At 52.1% G+C, this 9,094-nt stretch overlaps 1 protein-coding gene across 4 annotated transcripts in view; it reads right to left on the minus strand.

Moving 5' to 3' along the window:
* ARID3A (AT-rich interaction domain 3A) overlaps positions 1-1,063 on the minus strand; it is a 35,363-nt gene extending 34,300 nt beyond the window's left edge. The window contains exon 1 of one of the 4 annotated variants that reach the window (XM_027546664.1): positions 888-1,063. The gene's annotated coding sequence lies outside the window, so the exon portion shown is untranslated. Of the gene's footprint in view, positions 1-566; positions 668-728; positions 796-837; positions 860-887 lie in introns of those variants that run through there. The other 3 variants (XM_027546667.1, XM_027546665.1, XM_027546666.1) reach the window with 3 other exon arrangements.
* Between the last annotated feature and the right edge of the window lie 8,031 nt (positions 1,064-9,094).

The raw sequence follows: 9,094 nt of genomic DNA on the forward strand, positions 1-9,094 counted from the left end.
GGGGGGTACTTAAAGAGGGAGGGGGCTTTTCCAGAGGATCCCCGCCAAAGAGTTAGGGCTCGGGCCGAGCCTCCCCCGCTCCCCGGCCGCGGGGCCCGTGGTGTCCCCTCTAGGGGCCCCTTTCTGCCCCCAGAGCCGACACTTTATAAATAAACCATCCAGGCTGAGGAGGGTCACCAGAGAACTGCCCTCCCGACCCAGCGCTCCCTTTCCCCTCGAAGCTCCAGAATAAAACACGGATTCCAGCGACAATAAATGAAATAACCCCGAACATAGCCCCCCGCGCGCGCGCCTAAAGACCATTTCCTTCCGCTGGGGGTGGGGGGAGACGCACACACTCGCGACCCCTGGTCACTCCCGCACCCGCGCAATATGGTAGGGGGTGAGGGCTCCGAGGGCGTCGAAGAGAAAATCGCCCCAACTCCGACCCACTCGGGTAGCCTTTCCGCACCCACGTTCCTGACCAACTTTGGGGACCCCCCTCATTAGCTTCCAGGGCGCGCGACGCCCACCCGGGACGAAACCCGCGTTTTAAAAGGCCGGCCCACCTACTACCCCAGCCTCACCGCGCGGGGCCCGCTCGGGGGGCGCAGGGCCCGCTCGGGGGGCGCATGCCCCACGCCTGGCGTCCGGCCCTGCCCCGGCCGCGCCTGGCCTCCGGCCCGGGCCGCGAGCTGCGCTCTGCTGGCTCCCGGCCACCGCCGGGTTTGTGCCGCGCGCCGACTCACCGAGTCGCCAGCCGAGTCCGCGTCTACACCCCCCACCGACCCGATTGGTAAAAGTCTCCCCGCGCGCGGCCTCCCCCGCCCCTCCCCTCCCCCCCACCGGCGCGCTCACCGCCCCGCAGACAAATCACCGGGTGACAAATCGCTCTCAGATGCAAATACCTCGCCGGTGATTCAGCGCCGCGGCCCGGGACGTGGGGAGGGCTCTCGTAAGGCCCCCTCCCCCTTCCCAGACACCCCCTCGCCCCCCGCGCTAGGTCTGAAGACGCTCCAAGAGCTCAGGGGTGTTAGGGAAGGGGACAGAGTGGACGGAAATTTTCAAGTCGCGGCCCCTTTAAATGATAATAAATAATAAAAGGGAAGGGGAACAGGGACGCGGTATGCCCCGCCCCTATCTAGGGACGGTCGGTAATGTGCTCTCCGCGGGCCAGAGTGTATAGGACACCGAGTGGGCAGGCAGGGCTGGAAGCGACCCAGGGGAAGAGGGAGGGAGAAAGTTGGGGCTCCGCCTGGATGGGGTTAGGGCACAGGAGCCCGGTCCGGGACCTCTATCTATTGTAACGACCGCCGAGGATATACCTACCGGGCTCGGAGTTTCGCCTCTGTCCCTTGGACCTAAGCTACTAGCGCTAAAGACTTCACCCCCAGGAATGGTGCCTCGGTTTCCAAGTCTGTAAAGTGGGGATTAGAGACTTGATAAACAAAGGATCTGCGGTGACAGGAAAAGAAAGCAGTGCTGGGTCGGTGGGAGGGGACCAGGGCTCTGCGATATGGGCGCTGCATGGTGGAGGGGGGTCTGGGAGAGGGAGAGGCTGCCAGCCGTGGGCACGGCACTGGCAAAGCCGTGGGATGGCGTCCAGGATTCCTGGTTGGGCTCATCGCTAAGTCCTGATGACCCCTACCCTCTCCACACCCCACCCCCTACAGCCCCCTCCTCTTGGAAACCTGACTGCCCACACCTTCTAGAAGGAGAGACAAGGTTATCTTGTGGGTAATCATAATTCAATAATAATTTCCATCTTCTGAGCAGCGCTCAGTCTCGCGGACACGTGCCCAAACGCATGAAGTTCACATTTTTGTGTAATGCAGACGTCTGTCCACATTTCAGACAGCAGGGGAAACTGAGGCCAGAGTAGGTTGGGGTAAGGTGGGGCTTGGGGGTGTGAGCCCCTGAGGCCTCCCCTGGGAGCTAATCTCAGGGGCCCAGGCTCCAGCCCAGATAAGAGCAAAGTGAGAGCATGGAGGGCAGGCAGGGGCCACCCAGAGGGCCCCTATGGGGAGGGACTGGAGTCCCTGATCTTGAGTTGGGGTGGGAGGGGGTTGTGTGTGCAGCCCCTCCAGTACAACAGACAGCATTGCCATCTTCTGGGCGTCCTACCCCTACTCAACATCACCCACCCCCATTGAGGCTCTGTCTCTCTGGGGGATTCCCAAACCCAGAGGACAGTGCAAGGGAGCCACCCCTATCCGTGATGGGTGGTCAGAGGTAGAGTTCTGCCTGCTCCTTTCTGGAACCCAGCCTTCCAGCCCCCTGGGCCATTATAGCCTAACAGGTGACAGGGAGGCCTCCACCTTGAAGCTATTAAACAGCCACCCCCCAGCTGCCCACCTCACCACCCCTGCCACCAGAGGGGCAAAACTGCCCTCCCCCAGGAGAGAGGAAAGTTTGGAGACCCAGGTGAGCTGGGGGAGGGAAGCTATCCTTTAAGGACCAGGCCCCAGGTCAGTTCCAAAGTGCAGGAAAGCACCCCCTCCACCAAAGAGCCAAACAGGATTCAAGCCCTGCCTTACCCCACACAGGAGGATGAGCCTCACTGTGCCTGTTCCCCCGCTCTAAAATGGGTCAATTTACATTCACTCCTCCTTCAGTGGTTTTGAGGATCTCATTCTCCTCTGGTCAAAGGGAAGGAGGCAGGGAGGGGAGTCTTCTGGGGGGCAGGAGGGGTACCGCCTAGCCCCCCACATTTTCCAGAGGAAAGCAGTTGTCTTTAAATAGCCGGGGGCAACTTCCCAGAGGAGCCTGGCCCAGCAGGATGAGGGGCTGCAAGATTCCCAGCTGCCTCTAGTGAAGGGGGTCCTATTTTTAGCCCAGGGAACTAGCTGGGAATTGACCCCAGTTTTTCTGGTTCCTCCAGGGATAGGCAGCAGGTATGGGCTGCACCTGGGTCCTGGCTGTGTGATTTTAGGTTAGCCTGGACCCCTCTCTGGTCTCTGTTTTCCAAGCTGGAAAATGAGTACAGCGACCCCAGCCCTGTAAGGTTTCCTGGCCAAACCAGCTTGTGGGCCACCTGTGAAAACCAGCCTGATTCTCACTGAGCCCCTCAAGACACTCATCCTGCCCTCCATTCAGGGTTGAGGGGCACCTTTTTAAAAGTTCACCAAGGGACTTCCCTGATGGTCCAGCAGTTAAGACTGTACTCCCAATGCAGGGGGCCCAGGTTTGATCCCTGGTCAGGGAACTGGGGGTCTTCCCAGGTGGTGCTAGTGGTAAAGAACCCACCTGAAAATGCAAGACTCCAGAGACGAGTGTTCAAGATCCATGGGTCAGGAAGATCCCCCAAAGGAGGGCATGGCAACCCATTCCAGTATTCTTGCCTGGAGAATCCCATGGACAGAGGAGCCTGGAGGGCTACAGTCCATGGAGTCTCAAAGAGTCGGACACTACTGAAGTGACTTAGCATGCACGCGTGCAGGAAACTAGATTCTACATGCTGCAACGGAGTTCCTATGCCACAATTAAAGATACCGCATGTTTCAACTATGACCTGGTGCATCCAAATAAATTAAAAATAAATTATTTAAATAAATAAATAAAAGTTTACCCAGATTCCAAACTGCCCACCTTTCCACATATATTCCTCCTCAAACATATTCTGCCTCAGGCCCTTTGCCCTGGCTGTTACCCTGGCCATTCCCTTGCCTGGCCCGCCCTTCCCCAGCTTTGCCTTCTCATTCAAACTGGAACCTTGGGTCATACTTTTATCTTCTTCCAGGCTGTTCTATTCAAAACAGCTGTATTTATTTAACCTAGTCAGCCTTGAGCATGGCTGGCTGCATGTCCAGTGCTGAGGCTGGGCCTGACATATGAAGTTGTCTGAATGAATGAATTCACAGGTTCCCTCTGTCTTCCCTAATCCCGTGGTATTTCTGATGTCTGTCTGCACAGAGGTGAAGGGCATATTGAACTATTCACCATTTCAATCTCAAAATGTCTCAGCTCCCCAAACCCCCAGAACCCAAACATTCTCTTGTCACCCACACTTGGCCTCCAGGTTCCCTTGTCTCTGCGAGCCAGGGTCTGTGAAAATGTAATTTTAACTTAGAATAAGATGAAAAAATCGAGTATAATTATAAGGAATGTATAGTCACGAATCCACCCTAAAATAATTTGTCTTTATACCAAGGCAGCAGCAAAATATGATTAGTAGTATTTTTTCATAGAAGGGGCCCAGGAGACCCAGGACATTCATAATGAGGCTCTACGTGACTTATTTTGCAGCGGGCACACATTGAGCCCGGGGTCCACGTTGGGGTACTGGGGAGAGACTCCCTGCAAATGCTGGAGTTCCTTTGTGGGGTGGACTCGACCCTCCGCGGAGTGCGCGCGCCCCCTGCCGGGTACCTACGGGATGCAGCCAGAGGCGGGACCTCGAGTCCGAGGCCGCCAGGGGGCGCCGTTCCATTTGTAAATGAGTTTCCCAGGTCGGATGAGGAAACAGGCCAGCCGAACCTTTCCTGTGGCTCCTTTGAAATGCCCCCGGGTAGATTTGATGATAAAACACAGGGCTTGCAATTACATTTGAATTTCCAATAAACAAGGAATTTGCTGTTATTGTTGTTCAGTGGCTAAGTTGTATCTGACTCTTTGCGACCCCGTGGACAGCAGCATGCCAGGCTCCCTGTTCTTCATCATCTCCCGGAGTTTGCTCAAACTCATGTCCATTTGAGTCCGTTATGCTATCTAACCATCTCATCATTCTCTAACCCTAAGCCTCCTTTCCTTTTGCCCTCTATCTTTCCAAGCATCAGGGTCTTTTGCAGCCAATCGGTTCTTCGTATCAGGTGGCCAAAGTATTGGAGCTTCAGCTTCAACATCAGTCCTTCCAATGATTATTCAGGGTTGATTTCCTTTCAGTTCAGTTCAGTCACTCAGTCATGTCCGACTCTTTGCGACTCCATGGACTGCATCATGTCCATCACCAACTCCCAGAGCATACTCAAATTCATGTCCAGCGAGTCGGTGATGCCATCCAACCATCTCATTCTTTGTCATCCCCTTCTCCTCCCACCACTGAACTGAACTGAACTGACTCTCCTCCCACCTTCAATCTTTCCCAGCATCAGAGTCTTTTCAAATGAGTCAGTTCTTCGCATCAGGTGGCCAAAGTATTGGAGTTTCAGCTTCAGCATCAGTCCTTCCAGTGAATATTCAGGACTGATTTCCTTGAGGATGGACTGGTTTGATCTCCTTGCTGTCCAAGGGACTCTCAAGAGTCTTCAACAACACCACAGTTCAAAAGCATCAATTCTTCAGGGCTCAGCTTTGCTTATGGTCCAACTCTCACATCTATACATCAGATCAGATTAGATCAGATCAGTCGCTCTGTCGTGTCCGACTCTTTGCGACCCCATGAATTGCAGCACGCCAGGCCTCCCTGTCCATCACCAACTCCCGGAGTTCACTCAGACTCACGTCCATTGAGTCAGTGATGCCATCCAGCCATCTCATCCTCTGTCATCCCCTTCTCATCTTGCCCCCAATCCCTCCCAGCATCAGAGGCTTTTCCAATGAGTCAACTCTTCACATGAGGGGGCCAAAGTACTGGAGTTTCAGCTTTAGCATCATTCCTTCCAAAGAAATCCCAGGGCCGATCTCCTTCAGAATGGACTGGTTGGATCTCCTTGCAGTTCAAGGGACTCTCAAGAGTCTTCTCCAACACCACAGTTCAAAAGCATCAATTCTTCGGCGCTCAGCCTTCTTCACAGTCCAACTCTCACATCCATACATGACCACAGGAAAAACCATAGCCTTGACTAGACGGACCTTTGTTGGCAAAGTAATGTCTCTGCTTTTGAATATGCTATCTAGGTTGGTCATAACTTTTCTTCCAAGGAGTAAGTGTCTTTTAATTTCATGGCTGCAGTCACCATGTGCAGTGATTTTGGAGCCCAGAAAAATAAAGTCTGACACTGTTTCCACTGTTTCCCCAACTATTTCCCATGAAGTGATGGGACCGGATGCCATGATCTTCGTTTTCTGAATGTTGAGCTTTAAGCCAGCTTTTTCACTCTCCACTTTCACTTTCATCAAGAGGCTTTTGAGTTCCTCTTCACTTTCTGCCATAAGCGTGGTGTCATCTGCATATCTGAGGTTATTGATATTTCTCCCGGCAATCTTGATTCCAGCTTGTGTTTCTTCCAGTCCAGCGTTTCTCATGATGTACTCTGTATATAAGTTAAATAAACAGGGTGACAATATACAGCTTTGACGTACTCCTTTTCCTATTTGGAACCAGTCTGTTGTTCCACATGACTATTGGAAAAACCATAGCTTTGACTAGATGGACCTTTGTTGGCAAGGTAATGTCTTTGCTTTTTAATATGCTGTCTAGGTTGGTCATAGCTTTTCTTCCAAGGAGCAAGTGTCTTTTAATTTCATGGCTGCAATCACCATCTGCAGTGATTTTGGAGTCCAAAAATAAAAAGTTTCTCACTGTTTCCATTGTTTCCCCATCTATTTGCCATGAAGTGATGGGACTGGATGCCATGATCTTAATTTTCTGAATGTTGAGTTTTAAACCAACTTTTTCACTCTCCTCTACTGACTAATTTGGTCTTCTTGCAGTCCAAGGGATTCTCAAGAGTCTTCTCTAGCATCACAATTCAAAAGCAAAACAATGAATAATTTATGTATATATCCCAATTTTGCACAGGACATAATGATACTAAAAATTTTGTCACTGTTTATTTATCTGAAATTGAAATTAACCCCTCTCCTGACCCACCCTAACCTCTGGGGTTTATTCTCATGCTGTGGTTTTGGGTTCCATCCATACCCTACCCAAATTAGCTGCACTGGCCTTTGCCTGGTGTTGCTGCTAAGTCACTTCAGTCATGTCCGACTCTGTGCGACCCCATAGACGGCAGCCCACCAGGCTCCCCCGTCCCTGGGATTCTCCATCAAGAACACAGGAGTGGGTTGCCATTTCCTTCTCCAATGCATGAAAGTGAAAAGTGAAAGTGAAGTCGCTCAGTCGTGTCCGACTCTTAGCGACCCCATGGACTGCAGCCTACCAGGCTCCCCCGTCCCTGGGATTCTCCATCAAGAACACAGGAGTGGGTTGCCATTTCCTTCTCCAATGCATGAAAGTGAAAAATGAAAGTGAAGTAGCTCAGTCGTGTCCGACTCTTAGCGACCCCATGGACTGCAGCCTACCAGGCTCCTTCGTCCATGGGATTTTCCAGGCAAGAATACTGGAGTGGGGTGCCATTGCCTTCTCCATTGCCTGGTTTTGGCACCCCACAAAGGTTAGAGTAATCATAATAATGAAATAATGAATTGAAAAAAATCAAAAAAAAAGAAAAAAATCTCCTCATACCTTAGACCACACCCTTCCCTGTTGAGAAGCCTCCTATGGCTCCCACCCACTCAGGACAGACCCAGCACATCTCCTTGCTTATAAGGTCTCAGCCACCTCTCTGTTCTCACTTCTCTCATCTCCTATCCTCCTAGGAAGCCCTACCTGCCTCCCACCTATTTCTAAGATCCACTAGGCATACCCTGCCTCACTGCCTTTGCACTGGCTGTGGCCTCCTTCAGATATGCTCTTTCCCCACGTCTGAGCTGAGGTCACATTTCCTGGCTTCACCTCATCTAGGAAGCCTTCCCTGAATCATGATCTGGTTTACAGTTGCTCACAAAGGACACCCATATCTCCTGGGTAACCCTTTGCAGTGCTTTTATTTGCATCTCTCTAGGTAGCTTACCAGAGAAGGTGATGGCACCCCACTCCAGTACTCTTGCCTGGAGAATCCCATGGACGGAGGAGCCTGGTGGGCTGCAGTCCATGGGGTCGCTAAGGGTCGGACACGACTGAGCGGCTTCACTTTCACTTTTCACTTTCATGCATTGGAGAAGGAAATGGCAACCCACTCCAGTGTTCTTGCCTGGAGAATCCCAGGGACGGGGGAGCCTGGTGGGCTGCCATCTATGGGGTCGCACAGAGTCGGACACGGCTGAAGCAACTTAGCGGCAGCAGCAGGTAGCTTACCACTTACTGGCCCCATTGCCGACTAGACAGGGCTCTGTATGGGCAGGGGTCGGAGGGTGCCTCACACACAGCACCTGGCACACAGAAGGGGCTCTGAAAACAGTCCCCGGATGAAGAGACTTGAGGATAAAGCAAGGGTCTGCGGTTTTGGGAAGATGCTGCTTCCTAGATGTCCCCTTTCAAGCTTTTCACATCATTTCTTAAAAACTTTTTTTTCAACAGTATTGTGGATTCTAATGCAGAGATGGCTCCCTCACGCCCTTCACCAGGCTTCTCCCAACAGTGATATTTTGCAAAACTATGTAGTTCAACACTGGGATCAGGGTATTAGGGTTGTTATGTCCCACCCGGGGATCTGGAGCCCCGTTTCATTTGTACCCGTGTGCGCCCATTGCCTTCTCTGCAGCTCAGTCACATGTGCAGATTTGCGTCTCCACCACGTCCAGCGACAGAGTCGCTCTGTCACAAAGGTCCTGCATGCTATCTGCTTCCCATCACCTCCTACCCTGGCCACCCTGCATCTGCTCTCCATTCCATATTTTTGTTACCTTGAGGAGGTTACACAGATGGAATCATATCTTATGTAAACTTTGCAGGCTTCCTCCCTACACTCAGGGTCATTCCCAGAGATCTGCTGTGGGTGTGTGTGTATCAACAGTGTGTTCATAACTTGGAACAGTTGAGCAGTTGTGGATGGACCAGCCCATGGTTTGTTCAACTACTCACCCGTTGAAGGATGTCTAGTTCATTGACAGTTTGGGAGTATCACAAATAAAGCTGCTATGATCATGTGTATGTGGTATGGACTATAGCCCTCCAGGCTCCTCTGTCCATGGGATTCTCCAGGCCAGAATACTGGAGTGAGTTGCCATGCCTTCCTCTAGGGGATCTTCCCAACCCTGGATTGAACCTGTGACCCTTATGTCTCCTGCATTGGCAGATGGGCTCTTTATCAATAGTGCCACCTGGGAAGCCATGGTTTTGTGTGAACAGAAGTTTCTATTTCTCTGAGATAGATGCTAAGAGTCCCCTTGAACTGTTTGCTTGTTTTGGCTGCCCTGGGTCTTCATTTCTGCTCACGGGATTCCTCTAGGCGTG

This window comes from Bos indicus x Bos taurus, chromosome 7 (genome assembly GCF_003369695.1).
Source record: "Bos indicus x Bos taurus breed Angus x Brahman F1 hybrid chromosome 7, Bos_hybrid_MaternalHap_v2.0, whole genome shotgun sequence".
Lineage (NCBI taxonomy): Eukaryota > Metazoa > Chordata > Mammalia > Artiodactyla > Bovidae > Bos > Bos indicus x Bos taurus.